Consider the following 19,879-nt stretch of genomic DNA (forward strand, 5'->3'; position numbering starts at 1 on the left):
CAGAAAGCTGAATTTCAATATGCTGTAGGTTATGTCATGTTTACACAACTGTGTTTCAATAGACTTTTCAATGTCGAATTCTCTGCTGTGTTCCAAGGAGCAAGACTTAAGGCATGATCCTGAATGTTGCATTCTATACCAGAAAAAAACTATACAATTCAAGTGGAGTGAGCTACATCAACTGCGTTTCAGACCAGGCATATGCATTCAATACAGACAGACCCAACAGGAAATTGATTCTGTAAAATGTAAGCAATTTAATCCAATCTGGAAACACTTGCATATATCAATAGACCATCACAAAGTTAGTTCTCAGCACCTTTCAGGATCAGTTCTTCAGAAGTCATAGAAAATATCACAGCAAGTGTTAAAAGAGTATTCAGATTTAGATTCTGCACTTGAAAATCCATGAGTTAAAGAGTTTCATTATTTTATCTCATTCCTGCCCTCAAAAGCAATGCCATCATTTTCTGGATTTAATCATCTAGAGGTGGAATAACAAGCTCCACACTTGTATGTTTTCTCCCATTCAGATATAAGAGGCATGATAAGATGCAGGATTATGTTACCTCTATTCTGTTCTTGGCTGATATTTCAGTCTTTCTGGCATTGTTCGCAACCATTCCATTTAAATCTTAGCAAGGACAGATACTTTCTGAACTGCACAGGAATTGCTAAAGGAGAAACAAAATGTTGCATTATTTAATTTAATTGGCTTTTCTACAAAGTGGAGCAAGTATTTGGTTACATTTGAGGGCACAGTATGACAAGGAGTTACTCTGAAAAAAGATATGACCAGCCAATTAAGAAATGGAGCAAAAAGACAAAGATTTTAGCATATTTGAAAAAGTTTTAAAACTATGCTACTTTTTGTAGATGTGCATATCATTAGTTGTAAACTTGTTATATAGTTTGGACTGTCTGAGGACTTTGGGGTATGCATGTGCTTAGAAATCTGTAAAATTTACCAAATTTTAAATCTATCAATTTTTAGAAGTATTTGTAGTCAGGAGACACATGTGCTCTTTTTTATTCCAAGTATGCATGTAGTACTCCTTTCCCAAGTTGTACATGCCATGATGCTACAAGTCCCTTTAAGAGTCACCTTTAGTGGCTTTAAATGTTTAATTTTTTTTTTTAAAAAAATTTAATTTATATTAAATAAATACATAAAAAATGACTCTACACCATCACACATTTCTCAGCAAGCATTCCAATAAAATGAGAAAAGGAGAAAACTAATGGCTACTGCCAAGTCACTGCTGGCCATCAGATATCATTTTCAAAAGCCTTTGCAAGGCAAGGGGTGAGGACACCAAGTGGTTATATCCAATTATCTTACTGTGACACATGTGAACTGTGCACTGTGTTTGCACAGAGCACTGAGACAACTAAGGGTTGAATTGATGTCTGTATGGTAACACTGGTCCTATGTAAAGATTTTGCCTGCACATGTCAGAAAATGTGCTGGAGGGAGCTTTGCCAATGAAGTTGCATAGATTTAGACAGAAGGAAAAAAGACAACAACTTTAAAAGTGAAGACATTGCAAAGATGGCAGCTAAGTTTATTCAGGGTGGAAGCCCCCTCACAAGTTCCCGGCAGTAGCTGGTGAGCAGATCTGCATTGGTACCACACATTGACTTGCACTGAGGCACCAAAACCAAAAGGAGTCCCGGTTTTCCATATAGATTTGGAGTTTTGCATAGTTATGAAAAATATTATTAAGAATTCATGACAATATTTATTATATTAGCATTACCATAATTGCTACATTTAATATATTTAAATTATATATTTGTATAGCATATTGTTCCATTTACCTCAGGAAATTGGAGACTTTCTTAAAAACATCAGAAATAATTTTTGAAATGAACCTCTTCTTTGTGGATAGAAAGTAAACGCTTTAATTGACATTGACACATTTGTAGCTGTGATTCAAGGGCAAGAACGTAGAACTGGAAGCCAAAGCCCATTAAGTTTTCATGGGGTGAGCCGGAGGAAATTGGAAAGAAAACCCACAGGTGTGAATGCTTATATGAGGGGACATCAGAGGAATTAAGAACTGGTCTAGAAAGAGGAGGAAAAAGTACTTTTTCAGTTCTTTATTGTACAAATTTTGCATACATGGCATTTTGTTTGGAAAAAAAAAGTACCTCACCTGAAATTTCTTGTTGTTCTAAGACATAAGCATGCAATCACCAAATTCCATTTTGTGTGGTTGTTTTCATCAGTGATATGTGTGTAATTCTAAGATGGTATCAAACTATTTCTAAAATAATTGTTATGTTATATGGAGAAAAAATAGCTCCCCCAGTGTTTTTTCATTTTGAGTGGGTAATTTTTTACAAGAGTCTTGCATTCCTTCAGAAGAGTAATACCTCCTTTGAATACTGCATCTCGTATTATGTGACTATTGAACCGAATAATCCAAGGAATAAATCTATTCCAGATAGATAAATTAAATTTTAGGAAATAGAAAGTTTTGCTAATTGCATTAATTTTGTAATTTAGTAAAATATTAAGCATATATTTTAAAATGTATTTTATCTCCATACTGCTTCTGTGAAGTTCATAAATTGTGTACCTGCTGACATAAAGGCACACAGGTGAAACCCATTACATTTGTATATTACTAAGGAAAATTACATTTTGATTGATGTATAAAATGAGCTTCATCTCCTAAAATGAAATATTTACAGTGAGTCTACTAAATACCCTGCTAGTTTGCTTATAATGTCAACCTTTTAGAAATAATTAATAGGACATGAAACTGAGTTTATTGATTAAGACTGAGACTCCCCAGGAAATAAAGGAAAATTACCTCTGCAGGGTTGAAATACCAACAGTTCTCAATTCCAAACATGATAAAAGAAAGGAAGGCTGAAAAATGCTAAATTCTTTAATATCTATGCATGGACTATCAAAATTAAAATCTCTATTAAGTTTATTCAATATTTTTCTGATTTCTTTTTTTTTCATATTGTATTGTATTTTTCTAATTCCATGTTTGTGAGCATAAAATATCATATTCTTGAAGGATAAATTAGGGGTTTCTTATTTTCATTTTTATGTGTAAAGAAAAGCAAGTTCAGTTCTGATGTTTGGGTTTTATTTTATAAATTGTGATTTGGATTTCTGTATGAATGATTTAATCTGTTCACAGATTTACAGCCAGTGTTATGAATTTCTTGGTTTTCTAATAGCAAAAATCTTTCTGTTCAGATCACAAAAAAAAGATTAAGAAGAAAAGTAAACAAATGAGGATGAAATGTGTAGCAGAATTATAAAATGGCTAATTTAATGAGTTTCTTCATAAGCATATTTAAGCAAACAAGGAAAACTGAGAAACCCATGGACTTCCTATGGCAAGCAATATTTCACTAATAAAATTTATTAATAATTTTTTTATTGTATCCTGTCCCTCACCCTCTTTTCTATTTTTTTTTTTTTCCAGTGTGAGTCCTTTAAATATGTTGCCACCGTGTTTCTCTTCAGCACTTCCAGCAGCTTCCTTATTGCTGAAGTCAGCTGCTGGTACTCCCCTGATAATATCTTAAAATGCCTTTGAGAGCTGCTCTGAAGAATATCTACTCTACCTTTAACTTACATTTTTGTGTTTGCTCTGTTGCATTGAACCCAAAAAAAGACAGGTTTGGGAAGGATCAGTTTGGGTCCAGGATTCAGGCAGGAAGGTGTACAGTCAGTATTGCTCTATTTTATGTCAAAGGTAATTATTTGGGTTTAGAATAATAGGGAATAATATAGAATAATGTAGGGAAAATTATACTCACAAGTAGAAGGATAGGTCAGAATATTCCATCCTCCTGTCACACCTCCATTATCCCCAGAATACATTGTTTCCACCAGAAACTCAGCTAAAGAAAATAACCTCTCACTGGTCCCTGATTTCTCTGGTATAGGACTAAGGTACTGTTTTGATATCATAAGGAAATCTCACTTAAGTAATTAATATTTTAGAACTACTTATATCTGAAATTTGTGAGCAAAGAGCAAAACTTGGGAAAGCTGTATAGGAATTCAAGGCAAGAACTGTATCACAGGAACAGGTTGCACAAATAACACCCTTATTCTCTGCTTGTAAAAGCTGACAATGATGATTGCTTCAGCCTTGCAAAACATTGAACAAATACAGCCTTGAGGCCCTCATAATTTAGGCCAAATTTCTTTTCTGAGAGAGGTCAGTGACACAGATTTTAACTGTCTTTGGTAATGTCTTTTATTTACAAAGTGTTGACAGCTCTATTTTGAACAGAGCAGACCAAGGCAATACCAAAGCAGTTCCAGAAAAATCTCACCTTACGTGCTACTAATGCTTCAGGTTTTGTAGGTGATGGATTACCTTTTTAAACTCAGTCCCTTTTCTTTATTTTTGAAATATACTTCTAAGATGCAAGAGCATCTGTGATGGAAGTCACTGGTCATAACTAATTTCCACAGATTAAAATTGTCATTCTCAGAGTGATTTTTTAAATAAAATTTGAGATTTTAATTGCAAACTGAAAAAAAATTGAAATCAATTTAACAGACATGATTTCTTTTAATTCTGATGAAAATCATTCTCTGTAACAAGATGTTTCAATTCTGATAATACACGTTTTTATAGATTTATATATTGTCATATATATTTGCTTTTGAAATGTTTTTGCCAGTTCCTGCTAACTATTGTCAGATCCTAACAGAATCCTTCACATGGGGACAGATATTTAGCTCATCCTTTTGCAATATTATTCTGAAAAAGTCTTGTGACTTCTCTATTAACCCTGTGACCTGTCTATTAACCATGTATGTCTATTGACAGACAAGAAGGTGAGAATTACACTGTACAGCAAATGCTATTACCAGCACTTTATCACAGCTCTCTCATTACAATCACACATAATGGGGCTATTTTTAAGATTTGGGCTTGGGATCTTTTTTAGTCCAACAGAATGGGCATAATCCCTGGATAATAAGATAATGAGGTTCTCTTGATAGACTTTAAAATGATTATATTTTTTAGCCCAGTAGAAATCATTATAATCATCTCACTCAGCCTCCTGCACTTGGGTCACAACAACCCCAGGCTGCTACAGGCTGGGGCAGAGTAGCTTCAATGCTGCCTGGCAGAAAAGGACCTGGGGGTGCTGGTGACAGCAGCTGAACATGAGCCAGCTGTGCCCAGGTGGCCAAGGAGGCAAATGACATCCTGGCCTGGATTAGCAATAGTATGGCCAGCAGGACCAGGGAAGTGATCGTCGCTCAGCACCCAGCACTGGTGAGGCCATACCTTGAAAACCTCCACTTCCAGGACCCTCAACTTAGGAAGGATGTTGAGATGCTGGAGTCTGTCCAAAGAAGAGCTACAAGGCTGGAGTAGGGTCTGAAACACAAGCCCTATGAAGAGCCGCTGAGGGAACTGGGCTTTTTAGCCTGGAGAAAAGGAGGCTCAGGGGAGACCTCATTGCTCCCTACAACTACCTGAAAGAAGGTTTTCACCAGGTGGGAGTTGGTGTCTTCTCCCAGTCAACTAGCAACAGGGTGAGAGGATACAACCTTAAGTAGAGACAACCTCCCACTAGGGGAGGTTCAGGTTGGACATCAGAAGAATTTACTCATGGAAAGATTGTCAAGCATGGAACAAACGGCACAAGGACAAGGTCAAGTCACCATCGCTGGAGATGCTCAAGAAAGGACTGGATGTGACACTTAGTGCTATGGTCTAATTCACAGGGTGGTGATCAGCCAACGAATGGACTCAATGATTTTAGAGGTCTTTTCCAACCTAAAGAGTTCCATGATAACACATGCCATATGATTCATTCCAAGATTTCTCTCTGAATTTCAGCTACCTGTGGCTGAGCTGGGACTTAACTTGCAATTGAAAGTATAATTTGGTGTAAAGACTAATTGAATGCTCTGCTTCCCCCAGTGATGGGCTCCTTCTGTTACAACTATCAATAAATGTATGCACAGTGTAAGTTGAAATGCTTTTGTATAATGGTAGAGTTTTCCTTGAAGCATCTTGGAGGAGTGTTAAGCACTTTTAAGTTTTTTGAGAATTTTGAGACAATGCTTTTTGCTCAGGCAATTGAAATATATCTGCAAGGCAAGAGTAGTTCAAAGTTGCCAATATGAGGAGAGACAGGTGCCTTTAAATTATTCATAGATCTCTGCTGGCTACCCATCTTTTTGCAGATGGGATTTTTGTTGTTGGTTTGTTGGGGTTTTTTCCTTTCTCTCTTTCTTTATCCCTGATGGGTTTAATGTATTTATTGCACTCTTAGCTCCATGAATAGATATGAGAAACGGAAAGGCAGAGCTTTAACTAGTAAGAGAACACAAAGCATGTTCTGGTTTAACAGATTCTCTGTCTGTTTATCTCTGACAGCTATCTTAGATTGTTAAGGTGCTTCCCAGGAAAGCTTTTTTTTTTTTCTCGTGACTTCTCACTGATGACTATGGCTCTTTGTGACTACAACCCAGACAACAATCAGAAGTGGAAGATCAAATATGCAAAATCGTGTATTATTATATATTTTATCAGTCTGGTAAAAAAATATTATTTTTGAGGAGGGAGTGCAACAAAGTGAATGGTTTGATAACTATTAATTTTAGTTGTATTAATTTGAATCATGTGGCTGTAGAAATAACTTCACTTATTCTTATCGCCAATGTTTCTTTCTCCTCTGTCCTTATAGGACTTATTTTATTCATCAGCCTTTCTTTAAAAAAAATACATTCTGCATTATAAGCATGTATTTTTTTACATCCTTGTCTTACTTCAGGTAAAAATACCTTCCAAAATTCCTTCTCCTTTATTGTCTTGCTCTCTGCTTAGTCTTCACCTCTTTATGTATTACACTTCCATACATCCAGTCAGAGATGGATCAACCTACTATAGAGTGGCGCATGATTCTGACATCTAATGTCAAATTTGAAAATAAAGTGCAAAGTCAATTTATATTCAAAAAAAGAGAAGACCTTGAAAATTAAAATCTCTGTCAATAAAGGTACCATCCGGAGATAGGGCTAAATACAGATACTGTGCAGGGATGTGTGTGAGAGGATATGCACATGTGAGAAAGGTGATCTATTGCAGCTTTCATTTGACAATGATCAATAAAATAATCTTAGCTGTTGTTAGCTGGCTTCCCAGATCTGACCTTCAGATGTTAGGATTTGAGATAGCTTGTATTTGGATAAACCTCAGAAAGTCTTGAAGGCTGGCAACCAGTTCAGCCAGGTGCTGAATGTTAGGTTTTACAGTCAAATAAGGTTCAGAAAAGTTACCTCTTACCTCTGGAAAACTGGAAATGAATTCTCAAGAATTTTTCCACTGAAATACTACTTAGCCTAAAATTGAAGTGTATTGAGCTGTTTCTTTTCTATTCTTTTCATATTAGCTGGAATCACAAAGAACAGAGGCATTCACACAAAAACATTTCAGCATTCTATTAATCAACTTCAGTTTCCTCTTGAATTCTTCTCAGCCTGCAGTAGGTAGATAACTGAGACTGTGTTTTGGTCAGTTGTTGTTTGTTTTTAGTTTTGTGATTTTTTTTAAGGAATATAGAATAAAGGTCAGATGTGCCTTTATGTTTGGGGTTTTTCTTTGCATGGACACCAAATGTTGTTATAACTTGGATTGGTGTAGAGGCAGGTAAATTTTCCCTATTCCATTAGAATAATCTTTTTATATTGTGTTCCTGGACCTGGGGACTTTAATACTGTATTTCACTGAGGAGCAAGAATAGAGAGTAAAACATCAGCATATGCACCCAAAACTCAAAAATAAACCTTTTATCTCTTCAGCACCTTCACATCATTATACTCTGTAAGTCTTCAGAATATATATCCCACAAGGCAGTGGATTACACTGTCAGTATGCAAAAATTGGTTTTGCTGTCAAGATCTGGATTAGTACTGTGGTAGATATTCCATGTTTTAACTTTCTTTTAGTATTTCAGCCTATAAGAAAATATAAATTATTGGAGACTGAACAAATCTCCATTGACCTGAGATTCAGCTTGTCCCCAGAACATTTCACCTAAAAATGTTGTTGCTCCATAGCATTGCAAGTGATATCAAACACCTCTGTTTTCTTTCATGTCATGAGAAACATCTACATAAACATTGTTGGGAGGTGCATGAAGTTAAGTAATTAAAACTACTTTATAATTGTCCAGTATTAGAATAAGCAGGAATTCATCATAAGTAAATGGAAAAAATCAGCTGTTGTTCATACCTGACCTTGAGAGAAATTACCAGTTCACAAAGAGCAAAATTGTGCTGTGTTTTTATTTTTAACACAATATCAAATGTACTAAGTGTACTATTACATCTAGACAAGTGCTTCTCACATAAGGATTAGACGTTTTTTCTTCTATTTTATTTTCTTGCAAATATTTAAATCTGAGAAGTGTAATACTGATGGAGAAGAAGTATCTTTAAAACTACTCTTGACCTTGAATAATTTGAATCACAATCAAAATCCCTGGTTTTTCAGTATGAGACAGTCATAACTTTAAATGCAAACTTTATCAGAGTATATTGCTATATATGTTATATAATATTTAAAGCAATAGGCGTAAGACAACTCAGGTGGTCTAGGTCCAATTCCATGGCTTTGTACCATATAATGTGGTCACAAGCAAACAGGATGGGCTGACCTTGGCTGGATGACCACCTAAGTCACTCTGCCCCTTTCTTCCTCAATTGCACAGGAGAGAAAAAACCTAATGAAAGGCTCATGGCTTGAGATAAGGGCCAGGGAGAGATCATTCACCATCACAAACAAAACATGCTCAACTTGGGTAAATGACTTGAATTTATTACCAACCAAATCAGAGAAGGATAATGAGAAATAAAACCACCTTCCCCCTATCTATCATTTACACCAAGGCTTAATTTTTTCCCAATTCTCCACTTACTCTCCTGCAGCAGTGCAGGTAGGTGTGAAGCGGGGGCTATAGTTCAGATCCTCACATATGAACAGATCCAATGTGAGTCCCTCACGGGGTCACAGCCTCCTTTGGGCATATTCACCTGCTCCAGGGTGGGTTCCACAGGCTGCTGGATCTCCAGCATGGATTCATCCATGGATCTCTGCTCCACCATGGACTCCATGGGCTGTAGGGGCACAGCTGCTTCCTCAATCTGCACAACAGACTGCATGGGAATTTCTGCTCTGGTGCCTGAAACACCTCCTTGCCCTCCTTCACTGACTTTGGTGTCTGCAGAGCTGCTCCTCTCACATATTCTCACTCCTCTCTTCTCTGCCCACAACTGCTCCTATGAGGTAACTTTTTACCCTCCTTAAATATGTTACCCTGAAGCGCTATCACTATTGCTGATGCACTTGGCCTCGACCAGCAGCAGGTCCATCTCGGAACTGGCTGGCACTGTCTCCATCTGAGACAGGAGAAATTTCTGGCAGCTTCTCACAGAAGCTGCCTTTGTAAGTGTTCTGCTACCAAAACCTTGGCATCAAACCCAGGACAGCAAATCATTTAATCCTTCAGTGCCTATGTTTTTTCACCTAACGATTCGAAATTAGTACTGCCTTTGTCCTGTTAATCGTGATAACTTACGTTCTTATCCTAATAAGTATGAACTGCCAATTGGTATGTTTTACAGTGTTGATCACATTTGGCCACAAACCTCAAGGAGAGATTTGAGCAAAAAAGAGAATTTTCATTAGCACTGTAACATTATCAAAAGACACATGGTACTGCTAGTCTTCACCTGTGTCCCACAGTGTTTTCACTCCTTTGGGGATTTCAGTAGTTTCAAGTATAACAGATGCAGTCATGGGTACCACCTGCCTGTAAGTTTGACTTAAGATATGATAGCAAATCATCTGTCCATCCCTATGTAAGTTTATGCAGTTGTCCACATGCTCTTTCAGCAAATTTGCATGTGCTAACTGTAGGTCTCTACATGAAGTTTGGTTTTCCCAGATGAAAATATAGTCTAATATACTAAGTTTTCGTAAGTAAGTAAAAGCAATGTCTTATTGTTGCCTTTCTTTTCTTGGATGTATAATCCATGGCCTCTAAGGTAGTGAATACTTGGATTTCCATGTTAAAGCTTTGTGTACATTTAGTACATGAAGGTATGTATATTTTTACAATTATGTCATGGGTGATAATCAGGAACATTGTCAGAAAACCAAAAGCGCTGTCATTCCCACTCAAATTAAATGAATTTTAAAATTCATTTATAGAGGCAATGTTTTTCATTACATTTGTATTTAGTCAATAAAAAAACCCCACACTTCAATCAATAATGAAATTAAATATTTCCCAAAATACTGAGAAACTAAAATTGCTTCTTTTCTTGGCCGAGAGAAATCTAGTTACCTCTATGAAGCATGTCAGTAATTGTGTGTTTTTCTTGCATCTTGCCAGGTATTATGCCAACATGTAATCTAACTTCCAAACATTGTAAAAATGAACAGAAATCACTAGGTACATTATATATGACTGAAATTTATCTAAGAATACATTAGGTGCACAAGGCCTCTCTACACTGCAATAGCTTTCTTCCACTTGAAGGTTAACTTACACTGGGAAGATCCTTTTCTATGAAGTTTGTCTAAAGCAAGGCAGAGTCTAACCTCTGCTTTGCAAGAGTCTTATGTGCCTCATATTTGAATGTTCATTCAGTTGTGCAGATTGATGCTGGTGAAGCTCTGCTATGGTCAGCAGAGTGACACTGTTTAAGCCAAGAAATCTGGGATCCTATACAAAAATTCTTCCAATGAATACTGGCAATTACTTCCCTAATGGATTCTAATTGAAACAGAAAATTGAGTGAATTAAACTGAACTTAAAGCCCATTATGATATTTGGTTTTCTCAAAGTTTTGTATAACCTATTAATTCATTAATTAATTTTTAATTGGCAAAGATTCCTCTAGCATAAAACTTTTCTTTCAAGTGAAAATCAGTGTAAGTCTCTGCTTTTACGTGACTATCAATTTTTTCTTGAAGCACCATCCTTATTCATACTTGAGTGAAATGTAAGCTGTGAAGTTAATCTCTAGGGAATTGACCTTTTGTTTTTTGCTATTTTTTTGTGTCCCTATTAACAGTCTAAAACATTAGCAATTCTGGGGATCAGGTAAGTGTAGTGTGTTCAGGAATCCATCTTAAATGCATAATGCTTGAACATTTATACTAATCTACTCTCTATTCCAGCTCTACAGAATCATATTTATTTTTGTACAATTTATATAACATTTTCTTATATATTACTGAACTACAAAATCATCTTTTACTGAAGGATTGTATTCTAGCTTTTTGAGTAAAAGACTTGTAGGTTTTGATTGAATTTGTAGAAAAGAAGGTTAATGTCTAGGTTTTTGGTACTCTGAAAAATTTCATAGCAGATGGTAGACAGTGCAGGGGATGTGAAGGTCCCAGAGAACTGGACTGCTAACATTTTCTTCTTCCAACTGTATGTCCAGCCTCAGGGACATTAAAAAGACAGCTATTATCAGTCATATCTCACTATAACCCTGATGTACTATTGCTAAATGGTAAAGGAATTCCTGCTCTGGGCCCCAAACAGAGAGAAAGGAGGCATAATGATTCAGTAGGAATATTGTATGAGGGATGAAGAAAGCCTGGCAAAGAGACAAAATATCATATTCTAAATATGGGTTAGATGTATGAGGAAGATTTCTCACATTATTCAAAACGTTTTTTAACTGGTTAGCTGTAGGAGAAATTCTGTCAAGAAGTAATACATGCAAGATAAGTAGCAACATGGCATATCTTGGATAGAAAAGTTATGTGTCTAATGATAAATTTTTCAGGCACTATAACAAACCAATCCTGTTCCACAGTATCATGTGCAGAAAGCTCTATGAGAATGTAGTCACAGCACAAGGTTAAAGCCTGAGCTGTGACCTTCACATTAAACCTGAGGCAGAAGGGATGTTACACTCTGAAAATGGAAAGCACTGAGGACTTTCACAACCACCATCACTTTTGAATGCTGTATAACAAATATAGAAAGAAGCCCAGTCTGCTGTGAACTCAGCAGAGCATTTCCTTGTCCCCTAGGAATGGCCTTTACTCCACAGTGTGCAACAGAAAATGACCAAAAGATTATTTTCATTAATATGATGACACAAGCCTACATATTAGTGAAATAACATTGGCTGCTTTCTTTAACAGTCTTTAACAGAGCTTCAAAAGGAACTGTACAAAGTAACATCCTGGAACAAGAAAGGGTATTTATGTCAGCAGTGATTTTTTCACTGAAGGTAGATACATATATGATAGAATTAAGTGATCCAGTTGAATACCCATTGTTGCTGTTCTGTCAGGTGGAAGAATATATGTAATTCTAGCAAGCTGGAGATTATGACATGTATATTTCTATGCTACAAAAACCTATGAACCAAAGGTACCCAAAAGCTAACTTCTATGACTGTATTACGGAAGGACTCATAACAGACACGTGCACACATGGTAAATGGGTCACTAGTGTCTAATGACAACAGATGTTAGTTCTTTGCTTTCCTGCCACTGAAATGCAAATTATACTTTCCCTTCAGCCTTATATAGTCAAAGCTGGCTATAGCCCACAGGTCCTATTTAACTTGATGACATTCCCTGAAAATTTTGCAAGAGAGTATAATATTTTGCTTTCAAGCCTCTCCCCAGCAAACAGCCAAGAAATCATTTGTTGGATATTCAGTTTTGTGATGTTCTGTTCATCTTCTGTGAACAAGTTCTATTCTTTCTTCTTACTTTAAACAAAATTATTTCGGTTCATATGATATACAAGTTGTTTTTTTTGTTCTTGTACAAAGCACTCCAGAAAAAAATGCAAAGTGTAATCAAGTTGTGTAGGACTACATTAACAACTTTAATGTAAAAGGAGGCACAAAATGTGCAATAAATCACCTGGTTAAAGCCTGAAAACCGCTTTTTGTCTATACATTTATTGATTTTTTTTCTCTAATCATGTCTAGCTCCTTTAATCAACAGTTGCTTTCCTGCCCTCTATTATCCAAAATCAAAGTAATAGACTTCAGCTAAACAATAGTTCCAATTTATAGAGTGACAAGGAATGCCTTTTATCCATCAGAGAGACTCCTTCCAACTTCAGGAAAGGACAAAGTCTTCAGATGTTTTTCAGTCTTCATGAAAAAAATTGCCAAGGAAAAAGAAAACATTTCCTTATAAACCATCACTGAAACAGCCAGAGGGGGAAGCAGTGATTGTTTTGTGATGATTTTTGCTGGTTTTGCTAAAGTAATTACATGAAGGGCAGGGTGGGCAGGATGTAAAGCAAAAGTTTATGATACTGTCATGGCCCAGAGCAAATGCATTCTCCTGAACTCCCCCACTCATGCTGCAGCCTTCTCTATTTTATAACATAGAAAAGAAGCCCATGCATAAATTTTCTAGTTTAGACAGACCTGGTTAATGACAGGTGAGATAGTTACTAATTTCCAGTGAAGAATGTTGATGAGTGGGTAAGGATGGTCATTAGTACTGAATGTTAGGAATGCAATATGTGTCTTCAAGTTTGACTCAGCATCAAAAGCTAGTGTAGACTTGAGTACTTTATGCTTGTGTATTTTTTCCATGTACCCAGTCATACTGCGCAATATTTAGAGAAAGCTAACATGCTCACATTTCCCCTTATTCCTTTTCTCTTCTTACAAGCAAATGTTAGTTGAATAAAATGTCAAAGGTTTCATGTGTGGCTTTCAATATACATTTCTTAGTTTGTTGGTTTAGTTGTTTGTTTGTTTGTTTGTTTGTTTTATTTTGTTTTGTTTTCTTTTAATAAAGCCAGTGCAAAAATGAAGGGAAAATCTACTCAGTATATCCTTCCTTAACATTCTCAGATGTGTTGACTGACAAGCTGAAAGTGTGGGTGGGCAAAAGAAATTTTCACTAAAATATTTCTCCTATAAATACTTTTCTAAAATTTTTAAAATAGCCTTAAACAAAAATTACTCCCAGCAGTGCTCCAGGGTTGCTTGAATACCCAACTGATTATAGTTCCCCAATACCTATTGTTTCATCATTACAGCATCAGGGAGAAATTAAATAGCTCTTGCTATGTATCCTCTTCTATTATTTCCTTCATTTTATTTCACAGGTCATTTGCAATCTCTTGAATGTGAAAGGTAAAAATCTTTATTGTGTAAGCAGTAGCATAGAAATAAGGTATGAAAGTGGATCAGAATCTTGAAAGACAACACTTTTTCCCTCTGATTGCTTTCGTAATTGCTACTTAGGGCTCTTCCTAAGTAATGCTGGCTTGCTTATGATGACAGTTTTTGGTAGTAGCTCTTAGGATCCTCATCTTTCAATTCCCACTGCGTAGCATACTGCCAGCAGAGAACTATAAAATGGTTTCTGCCCCAAAGAGCTTACACTGATTTAAATTGTGATTGGTAGAATACTATCAACCCAAGTGCTTTCAACTTCTTCGGGTCTTTTAGTAAGAAAACCAGAATAGGAAAGAAGAAATATTTTATTTTGAAATTTTAAGATGCAGCCAAAGGTTTTTGTTTAATTATGACTGGAACAGATCAGCTTGTGGTCTTCAGCTTTTCCTTTGGCTGTTGATTCAGGAAAGGAGTAATTTGGTACCTGCTTCTCTGAGCTAGCTGTATCTTGCAGAGGCCACCATCCTTGTGTTTGTATAGTCAGCCTGCAAAGAGTAAATGATTTTATCAGGATTTGTGGTGTGGTTTTTGCCCAATAGCACTGTAGAAGTGACTCAAAGTTCACACCACTGTTAACCCAGTGATTGAAGTGGAGTCCTGGACGTACCAAAGTTAATTAATAGGCAGAAACTCACTCTCATACCAGAACGAGCAGAGTGGAGCATGTAGTCCCCTTGCAGTAGAACAAGTGATACTATATATTGTCATTAAGGCATACAGTTTCTTATTAAAACACTCTATAGAGAAAGAGAATAAATGATATATTGCAAATTGATATAACTAGAAGAACAGTCAACATGAACAAACCATAATTAAATAACCACCTCTTAAAAATACACAGGATGTGGGAAATAGGATGATCCATGTTAAACAATGTGTGAACATAATTTCCCAGAAAGTTATATATGCAAAATCAAACTCTGCAAAGTATATTTATATTTCTTAATAAGAAGAGAGGAAACTGTGTATTGAAAACTGAAAGAGTAAAACCAACCATGAAATCTCATGAGTTTGAAATAAAAGTTACAAAGAGCCACCAAACCAACAAAATATCAAAATATATTATTGAGCAGGAATGAAACAGAGTTCTAACATTAAGTTAGAAATTTCCACCTACCTTACACACATTCAAAATCTGGTCCAGATAGGCTGCCCACTAAATCACCATTCTTGCCTCTTAATATTGAGAGCTCTGGATTGTTATTCCATAGAGAATTTCATGGAACAAAAATCTCATGAGAAACAACAATCTTTCGACAGTCTTCAAGGACAAGTTGAGAAGTTACCTGAACAGAAAGAGAGATGCTTAGATCTGGGTTCACACATGCATTTAGGAGCCTAAAGAACATTGATTTCAATAGGGCTCTAATTCATAAATTTATTTATGTATGCGTTTCTTAATCATGTCTATGAACTAAAGTCAAAGCTACATGCTAGGTAGGAAACTTGTATTTGGAGAAATATCTGAATAGTCCAAGGCATCAAAGAGTTCCAGTTCAACTCTCTATACAGGAACAGGTGCAGTTACCATATCTCTACCAGACTGACTCAGTGGTAGGTGAGACATGTGTCTCCAGGCCTTTGGGCAGTTGGATATAGTATCTTACTTGATTGGCCAGAGTTTGGTGTATTTTTACACTGAATTAGATACCCAGAAGGCATTTTTCCCCTACTCTCTGGATTACGGTCCTGCTACCAAAACCCTAAAGTGGTAGACAGATTTCAGATGCCTCTGTATACCCTTTTCAAAAGAGGCCTGTAAAATATAAATCCAGATTTGATACTGGTTAATACATCAATGAGAAATGGGAAGAGTCAAAAGCCTCTATGCCAGAGGCAAAGTCCCATTCCCATGCTACTGCTGGTATGAAATGTCTGTGCAGACTGTGAAGCGTGAGAAAAGAACTGATATCTGCACTATGGTAAGCTGAATACATCAGTGTGGCACAACAGGCTCTTGAGACTCTGATTGCCCCTTCCCCTAGTTCCCCTCTCCCTCACACTGCCCCAGGGTTACTGCAACCTGCACTGTTCTCACACAATTTCCAGATTTAACACCATAATTGTCTCTTTTTCCCATGCCAGCCTCCATAGAGGATAAAAGCTCCACAGTCTCCACCACCTCATATCCACTGGGCAGTTTCATTTCAGAGATGACTACCCAGGAGCTGTTAGTGATTATAAGAACCATCCATGTTATGCCTGCTGCCAGGTTCCCTCCTGGGCCAGAGTATCGAAAAGACATATTGTACACTCAGCAAGAAATTAGACCATTGTTCTGAGAGGGAATATTAAGAACTCAAGGCAATGGAAAAACAAAGGTCTCTTTCCACCTCAGGAGGTAGAAAAGTACCAGAAGGTGGATATGAGGCTTTTGTAAGCTTAGAGTTTGTGAATGCTGCTGTCTGTCTCAAGGTTCTAGCTCTCTAGTATGCAATTTAAAGTCTCCTCTAGGTGCTTATAATTTAATTTTAAGGTGTTTCACAAACATCTTAGCAGGTGCAAAGAGGACGTGAAGTGATCCTTTTTTTGTCTCTCCTCAGCTGGAACATGAAGAAGGCACTTTATGATCCAATTAGTGCTTCCAGGAGCTCTTTAATTGCATTATAAAGCAACAAAAAAAAAAAAAAAAAAAAAAAAAAAAAAGCAGCAAATTAGAATTTGCTTTTAAACCCTAAGGAGAAAAAAAAAAAAAAAAGGAAGTGGTGTTTAACCATTTGCCCTCCTGGTAACTCAGCGGTGAGAAGATCCAGCATTCTTATACACCTCATTTTGTCTGTAAGTTCCACATATGTGAAATGCATTCTCTCGCCCAGAGCTCTGGAGGGTGGAGTATCCTTTATTGGGTTGTAATCAGAGCTTGAAATGTGATGGGAAGCTCTGCACCCCAAGCAGCTCGCGACATTAACACCTGTTGTTCATCCAAGGAAACTGCAACTGTGCTGCTCTATCTGTGGCCATTTTAGCAGGCTAATATATGTTCTATTGAGTTTTTATACCGAGTTCATTGGCATAGTGTCTGAGAGATATTCTATATAACGAGCTATAACATGCTTTCAACTTCAAAGCTCAGCCTCTGTTTAAAAATTATCACATCACTTTCTATAACTCACATATTTTACTTACAGAGGGGGTGGGAAGAAGATACTGAAACAATATTTAGACTTACGTAGTGCTTTTCAGCTGTAGATAACAAAATATTTTCTGTTGGCAGCTAAGCATTATCATCTCCTCTGTGAAGATGGAAAAGACTAAAAGGCAAGTAGGAGAGATATGAATAAAACCCTGGCTTCTGATCTTTGGTGTACAGCCCTTCCTATTCATTCAATTAGTGCAGCTCCCAAGTACTTTTCTTCATTAGCTGACAAGAGTTACAGGACTTTTATCCTCTTTCCAATAAAGGAATGAAATGTGCAAAAGCAAAACACTTGAATATATCTGTTATATCTCATACATGACAGTAACACTTGCTTTCCCTTACACCCACATGCAGATGAGCACAATACCAGCCCTGCATCTTCTGTTTCCATCCGTTCCTTTTTTTTTTTTTTTATTGCTGGGATTTAATTAAGCCCATTGCTGCAAAAAAAAAAGGAACAGTAGCAGGACTCTGAGATGAGGTTACACTGTGAGCAGGGTCCTCTACCCATGCCCTCTGAAAGAGGATAACAAGACCAAGGCTGTCCTTAAGCACCTATGTATCCTTGAAATTACTCTGAAAGGGACATCAATCTAATTTAAATATGAAGCAGTGCTTTTCAAAATTCAGGTATTATGTTACCTGAACCCAGTCCTCCTCTTCCTGGTAAATTTGCACTCATATTTAGGAGAGCCTCTGTTGCCTGGTACTGTGTGCTGGGAACCTCCTCTCCTTCTGGATAGCAGGGACTGACTGTCTTTCTGTACTGCAATAATAGGAGAAAAGGGTGGCACCTCTGGGAAGAAAGATTCATTGCCGGGTGCCATTTCAATGAAAGGGTAAGGGACAGCTGACAGCTTTCATCTTCTGCGCTGATTTACTGTGTCACACACCTATGCATTGGCACACCCTTGCAAACACTGCTTTGAATAAAGCCACTGATAATGCACAGTAAGTCATCAAGAGATTTTACCAGGATAGTCCTTTTTTTTTTTTTTTTTTGGTTTCTTTTCTGCAAAAGTTCATCCCTGCTTTGTCTTATCTGAATTTCAACTCAAAATTCACTCATACTCAGAACTCAAAACCAACATTAGTCCACAAAACTAAGAATGCTGCTCACATTAAAACTCCTGTGATCCAACAAACAGTGCGTCATCTTGATTCAGATTTTTTCATGGCAGGATCCCAATTTCTGGTATAAAATTCATGGGCCTTAATAAATCTTCCACAGTAATGGTCTGAATTTTAGGAGTTTAACAAACACACTGAGTTTTAGGTTTTATTACAAACATTTCATATAATTAGCATGAACAGATGGCATATGATTCTACCATTAATCATTTGTGTACAACCAAAATACAGTAATGTCAGTACCTCCCAGAATGCTTCTTTGAAAAAAATACCTGGCTGCAATCCTGATTTCTCTTGCACCCTTCAGACACCATGACTGTAGTAAAATTACTTCTGATTTATCACAGAATTGAACAATGGTAGAATGAAGCCTTTTTCATTATGCAAACTATCCACAGTGGTTTCAAGACTTACACTGGGTTTTATGCAATATATAATCAGTAAAAAAACAACTTCTCTGTGTAGGACAAAAAGGAGGAATATTAATGGAGAAAATCTTTCAAAGCATTTCTGGAAACAATACCCTTATGTATAAAAGGAGTCTTTTTTTGGCATCTCTATGTGGTAGTGTTTTCAATTCCAATAGCTATAATAAGAAAAAAAATCTGCCCTATTTGTCAATCTGTCAGGAAATATATTTCAGCTTCAAGCATCATACTCCTGGGGTTTATGGAAATCACAAAACATCTCATTCAGATGAAGAGGCTGAAGCTATAAGCAGTGCAATTAATATCTTCAATTTCTGCCTTCAGCATGAAAAGAAGCTCAAAAGCTTTTTGAATCTGAATCCCAAATGCTGTCTAATAGATCACATCTGGCTTGGGCTATTTGGGAGAAACAACAGTTGTTGGTGTCAGCAGTGCATTCAGTGACACACTAACCTTGCTTATCCAGGGGAGCACAGAGGTCGTGGAAAGGTTGCTTGGCAGGTGCAGCTGGGTGGAAGTGTAGCAACTCAAATGTTGCTATTGTATAACTTGATGGAAAAGCCTGCAGCTCCCTGAGAAACCATGGATTTCCATGTGTTTCCACACACTGGACACACAGAGTACAGCCAACAAGAGTCATGCTGTTTACTGGCAACAATCTCTGCACAGTGATAAGTTTAACCTTTTTATTTGCCATTGGCACTTCAGTAGAACTCAACACCTCATCTCTGACACTTCTGTGTTTGATCCTACGCAATCCCCTATAGACAGGGATAATTCATTCCTTAAAAGAACCTTCCAATCTAAGTCTTTTTGACACATCTGAAAGAGCCACATTGTTTTTTGTGTAATGTCTGTGAAACTCTTTGTCTTGGCTCAATAGTAGACCCAAGAAAAGCTCAGGAAGGACAATGGCAATTTTTGTTTCATTTCTGCAGCTGGAAATTTGATCAGCCATTCCAAGCAGATATTTTCTTA

The 19,879-nt window shown here is 36.8% G+C and overlaps 1 long non-coding RNA gene across 2 annotated transcripts; it reads right to left on the minus strand.

The window, feature by feature from the left end:
* Positions 1 to 14,503: 14,503 nt before the first annotated feature.
* LOC140682510 (uncharacterized) lies at positions 14,504 to 19,488 on the minus strand. Of its 2 annotated transcripts, none has more exons than XR_012054346.1 (3): positions 19,355 to 19,488; positions 15,321 to 15,489; positions 14,504 to 14,688 (listed from the first exon to the last, which is right to left on the minus strand). It is a non-coding gene; the product is annotated as an uncharacterized lncRNA (long non-coding RNA). The 2 variants fall into 2 exon arrangements; XR_012054347.1 differs by lacking the exon at positions 19,355 to 19,488 and adding an exon at positions 17,985 to 18,091.
* Between the last annotated feature and the right edge of the window lie 391 nt (positions 19,489 to 19,879).

Source organism: Taeniopygia guttata, chromosome 2 (genome assembly GCF_048771995.1).
Source record: "Taeniopygia guttata chromosome 2, bTaeGut7.mat, whole genome shotgun sequence".
Taxonomy (NCBI): Eukaryota; Metazoa; Chordata; class Aves; order Passeriformes; family Estrildidae; genus Taeniopygia; species Taeniopygia guttata.